The sequence below is a fragment of the Schistocerca piceifrons genome, chromosome 1, assembly GCF_021461385.2.
Source record: "Schistocerca piceifrons isolate TAMUIC-IGC-003096 chromosome 1, iqSchPice1.1, whole genome shotgun sequence".
In the NCBI taxonomy this organism is placed as follows: domain Eukaryota; kingdom Metazoa; phylum Arthropoda; class Insecta; order Orthoptera; family Acrididae; genus Schistocerca; species Schistocerca piceifrons.
Genome location: NC_060138.1, coordinates 614,695,836 through 614,709,556, shown reverse-complemented (window position 1 = coordinate 614,709,556; position 13,721 = coordinate 614,695,836).

Sequence of the window (13,721 nt, the reverse complement as noted above, 5' to 3'; positions counted from 1 at the left end):
GCTTACATGCAGGTTCCATGGATTCGTGAGGTTGTCTCAATACCCGTATACGTCCATCCGCACGACACAATTTGAAAAGAGACTCGCCGGACAAGGCAACATGTTTCCAGTCATCAACAGTCCAATATCAGTATTGAAGGGCCCAGGCGAGAGCGTCCACCAGCTTGAACAGTCCCCTGCTCACATGCAGGGTCCATGAATTCATGAGGTTGTCTCCATACCCGTAGACGTCTTCCGGTCCATACAATTTGAAACGAGACTCGCCGGACAAGGCAATCAACTACAGTCCAATATCAGTGTCGACGGGCCCTGGCGACGAGTAAAACTTTGTGTCGTGCAGTCATCAAGAATACACGTGTGGGGCTTCCGCTACGAAAGTACATATCGATGATACTTCGTTGAATATTTCGCACGCTGCCAGCTGTTAATGGCCCAGCAATATGTGGACGGATTGCACTTCTGTCACGCTGAACGATTCTCTTCAGTCGTCTTAGGTCCCGTTCTAGCAGGATCTTTTTCCGGCCGTAGCGATGATGTTTTACCGGATTCCTGATATTCACGGAACACTTGTGAAATGGTCGTACGGGAAAATCCCCACTTCATCGCTACCTTGGAGATGCTGTGTCCCATCACTCGAGCGCCGACTATAACGCCAAGCTCAAAATGGTTCAAATGGCTCTTAGCACTATGGGACTTAACATCTGAGGTCATCAGTCCCCTAGAACTTATAACTACTTAAACCTAACCTAAGGACATCATACAAATCCATGCCCGAGGCAGGATCCGAATCTGCGACCGTAGCAGTCGCGCGATTCCAGACTGAAGCGCCTAGAACCGTTCGGCCACGCCGGCCGGCCGCCACGCTCAAACTCACTTAAATCTTGATAACCTAACATTGTAGCAGCAGTAATCGATCTAACAACTGCCCGAGACACTTGACGTCTCATGTAGGCGTCGCCGACCGCAGCGCAGTACTCTGCCTGTTTACATATCTCTGTATTTGAATACGCTTGCCTATACCAGTTTCTTTGGGGCTTCAGTATATCTTAATATCTGTGCAAGCAGTACCTGTGCGTACGGTAGTGACGTAAGCGCGCTCTGTAAGGAGCGAGTAAATGGGCTCAAAAGGCCACATGGCCGTAAAATGTAAAGCGTAACCCCTGCAGTCGTCACTCTGATTTAGATTCCCTCGGGGCCGGAGAGCATTTCACTCCGGCGTCAACAGAACGAGCACATACTGTGCAGCTATTTACGGTTGAGCGGCTGCAAATAACTGGCATAATTTGGGAGTCAGGTGGCCGGGTACCAGGAAGAGGGCGCTGAATAGAGAGCACGTGAGCCGGCGGCGCACGCACGGCCGCAGTGCCTGCGCCGCTGTTCCGCGCCGTGTCGTGCCGCGTCGTGGCGCTTCATCACGCATGCGGCGCGCGTGCGCTGGCGCGTTTGAACAGCGGCATCAGTCCGCAGGCTGAATACAGACCGCGCGACCCACCTGCCCGACCATCCAGCCCCTGCAGTGCTGTCCAGTGCTGCTGTCTGCTGTCACTCTCGCTTTCTTATGGGCATTATGGGCATCCTGTACCCACAGAGGGAGAAAGCTGTAGCGAGTCCTTCGTTTCGGTACGAATGGTAAAGAGCGACAGATTTAGAGTTGCATGTCCTACTGTAACTTGCAAGGTACTACTTATTCGATCAAACCTATCGAACACGGGAGGGGACACAAAAATTCGGGAACACGGGAAGAACAGCACTTTAACATATCTGATACGACGTAGGAAAATAGTTTTCAGTCAAAACAACTTCTAGTCGTCTCGGTATGGTTTTCAAGAGCATTCATCGCAAATTTTTCACGCAAAATAGTGGCACATTCAGGTGACGGAGCTGTATAGCTACTACGCAGCCATCTCTCTAAGTTAGACCACAAATGTGAGAAAAATTACCAACGCAGCTGTATCTGGAGTTTGTCTTTATTCTGTCACACGACTAGTGGCCTCGGTACGTTCTCGCCTTCCTCAGGCCCCACCACTGCCAGAGGAGTACTTAGAATCAAATCAATACCTTCAGCTGCTAACGGACGTTGATATATATCAACGGGAACTGGTGGAAATGTGTGCCCCGATCGGAACTCGAACCCCGGATCTCCTGCTTACGTGGCAGACGCTCTATCCATCTCTTTTTGTTCATTTTGTTCAGTATTGTTCGTTGCGTTTGGTCTGGGCGGACGTCACAAGACAACTGTTGAAGTTGATCGTTGATTCCTTTACTCAGTTTTTTTTTTTTTTTTATTACAGAAGGTGAGCAGCCCTCTGACCGAACACGCTGAGCTACCATGCTGCTATCCATCTGAGCCACCGAGGGCACTGAGAATAGTGCGACTACAGGGACTTATCCCGTGCACGCCCCCGCGAGACTTAAATCCTCACCTTGTACGTCCACACACTACATTCGTAGTGCCCCTACCCAACACACTCATTACTCGTGGAAGACATTCTTACCAAGTCCCGTAACAGTTCGGGTAGTATGTGTGCATCAGCGCAGAAGAAGAAGGTCATGGTCGGTATCACCAGAACTATATGCTTATATGGGTATGGTGTCTGTTCTTTCGGAGTTGTCCGAAAGAACAGACACCACATCCATATAAGCACAAAGGAGTATTTGATTTCCTTGGCGCTTCTACTATGGGGTCCTAGTTACTAGCACACGTGGTCTAGCTTTCATCACTAGTCGACTATACACTCTTGATGAAAAGTGGCCCTCGAGTGCAAGTACCAAGAACCCCACAGTAAATGCTCAAAAGAAATCAAATACTCTTTTGGCAGTGGTGGGCCTCAGGTGGTAATTTCGCCGAAACTAATCGTGTGCTAGAATAAAACATTCTCAAGCTACAGGCGTGGTGGTACTGTTCTCATATATATCATCAGCTGAAGTCTCGTCTATGCAATAAGACGGACATCCATGAATAGACCACAATTGACCAAAAATACTGATTTTAAATTAACACACCGTCATTTGTCTGTATTGTTGTTTATGTAATTCCGACCCTGGCTTCGGCATTTTATGCCATTTTCAAGTTATTGAGTTCATGTCTTTAACATATATTGAAGGACATCAAGCTCATAATTGGCCGTAAATTAAGAAAAATATTGGCTCCCTACGAAATGCCAGCACATTTTCCTTAAATTATGGCCATTTATGAGCTTGATGTCTGGAAATATATGTTGCTGATATAAACTCTCTCACTTGAAAAGGCATAAAGGAACGAAACCCTGGTCGTAATCAAATAAACGACAATACAGTCAAATGACGGTGTGTTTATTTAAAAATTATTGTATGACTGTTGTTCAGCAACCTCAAAAACTGACCAATAATACTGAGATCAAGTGACTGTTGTGGCCATGGATGATGGATGTGACAGTTCATTCTCGTGCTCACAAGACCCGACGAGCTGTCTAAACAGGGACCGACCGCTGAAGAAAGAACAATGTACCATGGGGTGGACCTGATCAGCATACGAGATACGTGAGAAAAGTAATGAGACTGACAGTACTGCGAGCGATCTGGCAACGCTGTTTTCTTCTACTTGTGTAGACCGTGTATTCAGTCCTTCCGGATGCTCAGTCCCAGTTTCATCTCCGTACAGCCATCGCCGGCCTTTGTGGCCGAGCGGTTCTAGGCTCTTCAGTCTGGAACCGCGCGACCGCTATGGTCGCAGGTTCGAATCCTACCTCGGGCATGGATGTGTGTGATGTCCTTAGGTTAGTTAGGTTTAAGTAATTCTAAGTTCTAGGGGACTGATGTCCTCAGATGTTAAGTCCCATAGTGCTCAGAGCCATTTGAACTATTTTTGAACAGCCATCACTGGACTTCTGATAGCCACGTAAATGAAGTTGTGTTACGAAAATGGAACAGAGAAATTTGGAGCAGCCTCATCCCATCAAGTTTTGTGTTCAACTTGTTGAATTCGCCAAGGTCACCGCTGAAAAGTTGGAACAGGCCTATGGGGAACATTCCTTACCAAGGGCCCAAGTTTTACGCTGGCACAAATTATTTTCCGAAGGCCGAGAACACGTTGAAGCTGAACTTCTCTCAAAGAGACCTTCAAGTTCAAAAACCGACGAAAATGTCGAAAGTTTGCCTGGTCTTGTGAGATTATAGCGACGTTCAACGATAAAGACGAATTGTCAATCAAGTGTTTTACAAAGACGTCCCTGAAAGGATTTGGAAACGGTTGAGTCGGGTGAGACAGGACATTACAGATCAGTGCAGCCCACGTTGTGACAACTCCTCATTTCACGCGGTCACTTCCATCACGTAATTTTTGTGCTCCGAAGGCATTCCTGTGGTTCCACAGTCCACTACTCATGTGATCTGAGTTCTTGTGACTTTCTCCTCCAGAAATTGAAACATGTCTCAATAGGAAAAGTATGTCTTTTTGGGGCTCTGGAGAACATTCAAAAGAATGTGACCGACATGTTAAAGGCCCTATCACTTGATGCCATTCAGTGCTGCTACGAAGACTGGAATCAACGACGCCGCCAGTGTTTAGCTGTCGAAGGGAACTACTTTGAAGGGGAGAATACTATTGTTTGAAAAAAAAAAAAAGTGAAAACTTTATAAATAATCAGTCTCATTATTTTTCTCACACACCTCTTAGATTGTCACATGACCCTTGGCTATTGCACGACTTTGCAGAGTAACCATGGGGCCCAAGGAATACTAGGACATGGCTATCCGAATCGTCACCGAATCCCAGCCATCTATCAGTTTTGGTAGAAAGCGATCTGCATCGTAGGCTTCGGAGGGAATACGCCAGAAGTGAACGTGGTCAAAAGTTGGAAACAGTGTGAAACAAGACTCAACCGTCCAGAATACTTCCTTTCACTGCTCCATAGTATAAGTTTTACGATTTCATAAACACGTTTTCCTATTACGGGCACTTACGTCACTGAGGTGTCCTTTTGGAATCCATCTCGCCATGCAATTCTCATCTTATGGAGATCCCTTCAAGTCATTTTGGTGCTGACACCGTTCGCCAGCACAAGATTCAGTTCTGCATTGACTTTAGCACGTCACGATCACTCAGCACACGCTGTCGTCTGCTTTGTCACTTAGCGGATTGTATTTCTTCACTTCCCTGTATGTAGAGTATAACTTTGTTAGTTGCTTCTTGAAACACCAAACATTTCGACTAACTTCGTGAGAAAGCACCCACCATGACAGCCCCAAAAATTAGCCTACATTCAAATTCACTTAGCTTCTACATAATACACTTCCTATCACACAGATCACTGTTCTGACCAAGACTGATACTTGCAACTTACGAAGGACTTTACACAGGTGCCGTTCATGGGCAAACACAACAATGCCACCTGCGGACTAGATTGCATTTACTTGAACTGATTTTGATGCATCAGTTGTAAATTGAAAACCGATCCGCTGCTAAGCATTTGCTTTTTTAAAAAATAAAGTTGTAGTTTGTGTGTTCTATGAGGACTCGTTGACTACAGTATAAATGAATGAATGCGTCTGATGTTGACAAGCAAATATTCTAGGTGACACAACGAATATATAGGAAATTCAATGCTTTATTCATTAAAACAAATCTCTGTTTTAGTGGCACTACCTTTGCAACTCTAGGAATTCACAAAAGTAGTCTCAAAGTGCCCCCCACAATTTATGAATAATTGATCAAAATATTAATTTCACAATGCTTATCAACATATTTCCGTACGATAATTTTTAAAATTCTTCTATGGCCTGACTTGTGGAAATATTCTAAGCTGCAATGTGAACAATACTCGAAAAATAATTGGTCCCAATTCTTGCAATATGCAGCCACTTGACGCTCTACACTTTTTCACGCATAGGGACAAGAATCCACACCCAAGACCAGCTATTGTGCGTTGAATCTACTTCTTCTTTTGGCTTGCTTCCTTTTGCCTGTCACTATCGTCTCCTACCTAATACACGACTCAATCCTACTGTGAAGTTAGTGTCACATATCGCTGCCTGATGTTGGTTCATTTTTTTTTGTTGGACACTTTGTACAGGGGGAAACCTTTGCGTTTTTCTCATTTGGAAGCTGTTCTTCCGGTGTGGATTCTGGGTCCTCTTTGTCGGCAGGAGACAGTAAGTGAATCTCATTAGGAACTAGGAAGGTCCCCAGAAAGCTTGGCTGTTTTCGCAGAATTGAGAATGTGTTTCGCTTCATGCTTTTTCCAGCAGAGCTGACACATCTCCTATTACGAAGCGGAAGGTGCCGTGCCACTGCTGTCGTCCCGAGAGGCTAACTAAGCATGATATTTTTGCCTGTTTTGTTTGGGCAACAGAGAACGAGTCACTGAGACGCCCAACCACCAGGAAACTCCACTGTTTTATCCCAAAAATTCGGTGTACCCAGTCGAACTGAGTCGACAAGGCACTGTGCCTGGTGCAAAGAAGCTGACCAGTCGTTGGGACACAGCTTCATTCCAGATCTCTCGTTTTTTTAGGTCAGCTTTCTACACCAAGAATGGGAAGTCCCTTTTTTTCCATGAAATAACTAATATTCTCGTCCATCACACTGGTAACAGCACTTATTCGGTCTCGATACTTGAACTGTTTTTGAAAGTAGAAAGCAGTGGAGGGTCGAGGTGATTCGACCGCCGCCTGCCATGAGGATCAGTCGTTCCCTTCTTTCATAATAAGAGTAAACGTGATGCAAACGAACACAAATACGATGATGGGTCGGCAGCCGTAGATCTCGCATGCTGGTGTTTTTCCGCTCTTGGAAGTAGGTCCAATTTATGTATTAGATATCTTATTATCACGTCGCTGTAAATGAAACTTTAAGACATTCTGACCTATCAACAGCCATCAACGTTTTCTTAATCTTATTTCAACTACGTAATTTTCATTTCAAAAATAGAGTACAGTCGCAGTCTCTGTAAACGCTGTTTGTACTCTGATTGTCTCGCTGTTCATACATATCGTGAATATGGATGACACTGTTTCCTGCTGATCATGGCGAGAAACAAGTTGTTGCTAAAGTTTTGCACAAGATTACAGAGAAAAATCAGCTTTGACGTTCTACGAGAAACACTATGTAATGAAAATACGAAAACGAGTCCATATTATAAGCGTAGGACAATCGGTAGTGACGTAGAATGATACGTGTCCTGGTTGGCGGCGGTTCAAATCTTCGTATGTATTTTTCTTCGGTCTGAGTACCTAAATCATTTAATATTAAATTCATCAAAAATATGGTTACTATCTGATACTTAATCTTCATGTTTCAAGAAAATTGCACGTCTTCCAGTTTCTAATTACGTATTGCATGCAAACTCTCGTTTCATTGTAAATGTACATTCTTAATTACCGATATTTTATAAAATATTGTTGAAGTTAAGACAGTATTACATAATTAAATTTTTTCGATGAAAATGGAAAATATGATACTCTTTGTTTCAATATGTCCACTGTTTTGTAGGACAGATGTGGTCTCAAACTAGCGAGTGCGATAAGCGTTGTAGAAACGTGGAAAATAATAATTTCCCCAGCGTTAAGCACACTGTACAAAGGCTGTATAACACTGCAATCTGAACCAAACAGAACTGATCTGGAGCCATTAATACACTCTCATCTGGAGATAGACTGGGTCGAAAGTCGAACGAAGGGTTGCAGTTTAAAGGGCAGAGGGAAAAAAGGACCATGGTAAGAGCCATGAAAAGAAACATCTGCGATAATTGGGTCAGGTTTTAAGAGCAGTACCGGTTTTCTTGTGGCCTGCGACAGGTCCTGCAAGAGTAAGCTTTGTTAGTAGTAGTGGGTATCATGCAGGTCGATATCTTTATCGTTGTGCGGTGGTGTTACTTGGCGGGTGTTGGTTGCTCAGACAGCATCAACACACCTGCAACAGGTTCATCATTGTTTTGTGTACGACAGGTCATATATCAGATTCACAGTGGAGGGTAATGTTGGCAGTTTGCTGACGCGTCAGTGTGCGAACTTGTCGGCTCCCTGCTATAGTCTGTTGGTTGGTTTTAATAGCAGCTGGCATATCCTGTGAACGGTCCTGTTACGTAAGGGCTTGCCGATGTCGTTTTTGGATGTATGTTAGCTAGCCATAGGTGGCTATGCCCTAGATAGTATACTCTTTGGCCGCTTATGTTTTCACCTATATTTTTGATCATAGGTTCCAAGAGTAAGAATGAATAGATTGTTCGAGTGCCTCGAGTTCTCGTACAGGCGTGCGGTGTATTTTCTGAATACTTCCTTGAGGGTTTCAAGGCGGTATACACTGTGAAGGTCCACGGTGCGTATGTAGTGTGGAAAGTTGTTAATGATGCGTAGCACTCTGGTCTATATGATCTGAAGGCGGCGCAGGCGTGTAGGAGCTGCGTGTCCCCAGACGGGAGCTGTGTACGTCATTAGAGCTCAAATCAGTGTCATGTATTGGACCTCGACACCCTGCTATTCACTTTACTTTCCCTGTTGAGCATTGGGTAGAGTTGTTTGAGCCTCGGATGCGATCTGTTGGCAACGTATTCGATGTGGTCCCCTCATGTAAGTTTCTGGTCCAACCGAGATATCTGACTTTCTCTTGGAAACGTATTGGGCGTGTGCAGTGTACGGTGTTGATGTTTGCTCAGTAGTTTCGATCTGCATGTGAATGGAACTGCTTCGCACTTGACGACGTTTACTTTAATACACCATCGTTCCAACCAAGACTCGGCAGTTCTGAGTGCCGACTGTATGCGTGAATTAATGTTCGATGGCTTCCAGTCTTGTGCAAGGATGGCTGTGTCATCCGTGTAGACGGCTAACGTCGTGTACTGTGTTGCTGGGAAGTCGCTAATGTACAAGCTGAACTAGATGGGCGTTAGGATGCTTCTTTGGGGTACTGGAGCTTGGATACCATGTTGTGTCGATTGTTTGCCCTGCACGTCAGTATTGAAACGTCTGTTCATGAGATATGAGTGTAAGAGACGTACGAGTCACTCCGAGAAACCAGCTTCGCTTAGTTTGCGTATAAGGCCGTTGTGCAAAAGGTGGTGGAGAGCTTTTTCGATGTCTAACAACATGGCCCCTGTGGCTTTGTTCATATTGCAGCCGTGTGCTGTATGTTCGACGACTCGGTGGAGTTGTTGTGTTGCTGAGTGGTGATTCCTAAAGCCGAATTGTCCCGGTCTGACGATGCAGTGCCTAGTGATGCGTTAAAGTATTACCTTCTCAACAATACTGGTGAGGGAGCACAGCAGACTGACGGGGCGGTAATTTTGTGGGAGGGAGTTGTCTCTCCCTGACTTTCTGAACATCAGGACCTTGGCCGCCTTCCAAAAATCTGGGAAGTGTTGGTGTTTTAACACGGCATTCGTTACGTGAGAGATGGAGTCAGATAGGCCAGCAATCACGGAATGTTGATTTTAGCAGAAAGTGTTAGTGAAGCTTTACTATCAAAAAGGGGAATCCGCTTCTGTAACTCTATGATTTTATCGCTATGAGAAGGGATTAACAAAGGGTAAAGGTCCTGTAACAAGTATCGCTATGAAGAAAATGGTCAGGAACTTCTAAGCCAAAGGTTGTTTAGATGATCTGCCTCGTACAGTGTGACCAGACACAACTGCTGGTGTTGCTCGGACAGTTCAAGAAGAAGTGGAGCCATCTTCTCCACACGGTGACGTCACCACTCGTGTGGTTGTAGATCACACCGGCTTTCAGCGCACTACTGTTTGGAGAGCACCATGGCGTGCCCTCCAATGCTATCTGTACAGAATCCAGCGTCATCAAGTACTTTTGGCCACTGATTTTGTGACAGAGAGAGTAATTGCGGTGTGGGCACTTCAAAAAAACTGGGGGAAGATGACGATTGGCTGTCTGACGCATTGTGGACCAATGATTTCCATTTAACATCCGAGGGCTTGTCAACACTCACAACTGGAGAACTAGGGCTACAGAAAATAATGAAACTACGCCATCAGTCGTGAGTAGGCCCTTTTTCTTCCAGGAAATACGGGTAGCTGTTTTCCAGACTGTCAGCGAGACTGCGGCTACAGAATCGCATCAACCTTACACTGGCAGATGAACACCTGCTGGAAGGTAGGAATTTTGTGCAGGATAGCGCTCCACCCCACATCGCTACACATGTGAAGTATCTCTTGCCCACATCGTTTGGTGAGGATCGCATGCTGAGCTGTCACTTCCGTCGTGGTTAGCCCCCAAGGTCTGTGTGCTTATTGATTGTATGGTTACCTGAAGTCGCAAGCCACCTGTCACGATTGTCCGATCCCAAATGGTTCAAATGGATCTGAGCACTACGGGACTTAACATCTATGGTCATCAGTCCCCTAGAACTTAGAACTACTTAAACCTAACTAACCTAAGGACATCACACAACACTCAGTCATCACGAGGCAAAGAAAATCCCTGACCCCGCCGGGAATCGAACCCGGGAACCCGGGCGCGGGAAGCGAGAACGCTACCGCACGACCACGAGCTGCTGTCCGATCCCATTAGGGAATGCTAAAAGACAACATCCGGCAGTAGTTTTTCTCCATTTCTACAGATCTGCTGTACAGTGCTGTTCACAATTTTGTTTATAGTTATTGTTAATGAGTGACGGTCGGTTTGTTAAGCATTTGTTGTAAAGAACATAGTCTTTGCTTAAAAAAATCAGGTGTCATGATAAATATTGCTTTTGTGTCATAGAAAGTGCTATCCGTTGGTAATTTTGTTCGTTTTTCTTTTTTTTGTTTCAATAAAACCCAATGTCGTTTCAAGCATGCATGTGAATTTTGGCTTCTCTACTGGCATTTTTTTTCTTGAGGTATTGATTTTTCGAATGTTAACGACCTTTTGGGACTATGTCAACATAAATATTCTATTGCTAACAGACATCAATACTATGCAGAAATTGAATAATAAGGAAGGATATAAGAGGTTAGACAATAATGTGAGTTAGATTTGCTTGTTCTGGTGTGTACATTCAGTGTCGGTATGATTTGACGGAATATCAGTCAGTCACCATGACGCGAGATTCACCTGTACACCATCGAAGGTGCATCTATACCTCCTGGCCAACCCTCGTGAACCAGACCAGCTTACCTGCCAATGTATCCACTCCAAATGTTGTCTTTCCCACTCTACATAGCATATCAGAGCGCATTTGGTATTGTGGGGTGAGGTGGTTGTGGTTGTAGTGTGCAAACCTTTGAGATGTGTAACTTCCCTTTTATATTGATTGATTGTTAATGATTGATGCTCAGGCCCCGGCTAGCTCGTGGTAGAATGTTTGTGACGGAAGTCACAAAAAAGAATTGTCTTGCTGCACTGTATTTACACCAAGTGTGTGATAGTTCAAATGGCTCTGAGCACCATGGGACTTAACTTCTGAGGTCATCAGTCTCCTAGAACTTAGAACTACTTAAACCTAAGTAACCTAAGGACATCACACACATCCATGCCTCAGGCAGGCCGGCCAGTGTGGCCGAGCGGTTCGAGGCGCTGCAGTCTGGAACTGCGCGACCGCTACGGTCGCAGGTTCGAATCCTGCCTCGGGCAGTACCTTCCGATGCGGAAGTCGAATATGCGGCAGAAAAAATGGACGTGGTCAGCCCATAGAGGGCTACGCCTCTGCGGCGGCTATTCCGCGCAGCGGCTCTCGCGCAGCAAGGGCGCCACCGCTAAGCCACATGCAGACAACGGCCAATAGCCTCTCCCTCCGGTTTCGTATACGAGGTGCATTCAAATTCTAAGGCCTCCGATTTTTTTTCTCTCGACTGGAAAGAGATAGTAACATGTGCATTGTTTTAAAATGAGGCCGTGTTCATTGTCAATACGTCCCAGAGATGGCAGCACCGTATGGCAGATGGAATTTTACCGCCAGCGGCGAGAATGAGAACTGTTTTAAATACTTGAAATGGCGACGTTTTCCTTACTTGAACAGCGTGCAATCATTCGTTTTCTGAATTTGCGTGGTGTGAAACCAATTGAAATTCATCGACAGTTGAAGGAGACGTGGTGATGGAGTTTTGGATGTGTCGAAAGTGCGTTCGTGGGTGCGACAGTTTAATGAAGGCAGAACATCGTGTGACAACAAACCAAAACAACCTCGGGCTCGCACAAGCCGGTCTGACAACATGATTGAGAAAGTGGAGAGAATTGTTTTGGGGGATCGCCGAATGACTGTTGAACAGATCACCTCCAGAGTTGGCATTTCTATGGGTTCTGTGCACACAATCCTGCATGACGACCTGAAAATGCGAAAAGTGTCATCAAGATGGGTGCCACGAACATGCCCGTGTGCCATGTTGCCAAGCAATGTTGACACGCAACGACAGCATGAATGGGACTTTCTTTTCGTCGGTTGTGACAATGGATGAGATGTGGATGCCATTTTTCAATCCAGAAACAAAGCGCCAGTCAGCTCAATGGAAGCACACAGATTCACCGCCACCAAAAAAATTTTGGGTAACAGCCAGTGCTGAATAAATGATGGTGTCCATGTTCTGGGACAGCGAGGGCGTAATCCTTACCCATTGCGTTCCAAAGGGCACTAAGGTAGCAGGTGCATCCTACGAAAAGGTTTTGAAGAACAAATTCCTTCCTGCACTGCAACAAAAACGTCCGGGAAGGGCTGCGCGTGTGCTGTTTCACCGAGACAATGCACCCGCACATCGAGCTAACGTTACGCAACAGTTTCTTCGTGATAACAACTTTGAAGTGATTCCTTATGCTCCCTACTCACCTGACCTGGCTCCTAGTGATTTTTGGCTTTTTACAACAATGAAAGACACTCTCCTTGGCTGCACATTCACCAGCCATGCTGCTATTGCCTCAGCGATTTTCCAGTGGTCAAAACAGACTCCTAAAGAAGCCTTCGCCGCTGCCATGGAATCATGGCATCAGCATTGTGAAAAATGTGTATGTCTGCAGGGCGATTACGTCGAGATGTAACGCCAGTTTCATCGATTTCGGGTGAGTAGTTAATTAGAAAAAAAATCGGAGGCCTTAGAACTTGAATGCACCTCGTATAGGGACCTGCTCTGCCCTAGTCCAGTCCCCCTCCCTCCTCCTGAGCGACTTCCCCCTCCTACTCCATCTCTTGTGCCTCCTTTCAGTGTCTCTGCACTCCTCCCTGTCCTGTCTTCCCTTTTCCTCTCCCACCCCACATGTCTCCTGCCTCTTTGTGAACCCACAGTTGCCCCTCCTCTCTTCATCCCGCCGCTTCCCCAGCTGCCCCATGCTCTCCCCGCCTTATCCATCCTCTCTGACCTTTCCCGCGGCAGGTCCAACCTGGTAGTTTTATTCTTTGTCGTGTGTGCTCGAAGTGGGTTTTAAGTGTGTTGTTTCGGAGTGTTTTTAATACTGTGGCCAACTTTTAACCTGTGCATGCGCATTCAGTGTCTTCTCTGTGTTTAAGAATCGCCAACTGTGTTTTTTAACTTTCTGGTGACTTTTTTAACAGTCCCCCATGAACATCTCCATGTCAGTGTATCTTTACCTCCATTTTCTCCCCTTCCTCTGTTTTATGTTCCCCTTTTTATCTCCTTATGTATGTATCACTTTATTCTTGTTTTAGTTGTCATGTCACTCGGCTGAAGAGCGGGGGATTGTGCCGCTGACAGCCCTCCCCTGCCCATATGGGGCAGGGGAATGAAATCACAACAAAGAAAAAAAAAACCTAGTCCAGCCATTCTGGTACTCACTCTGGATTTCGTTTCTATCTCGGCGGTACTGCGTTC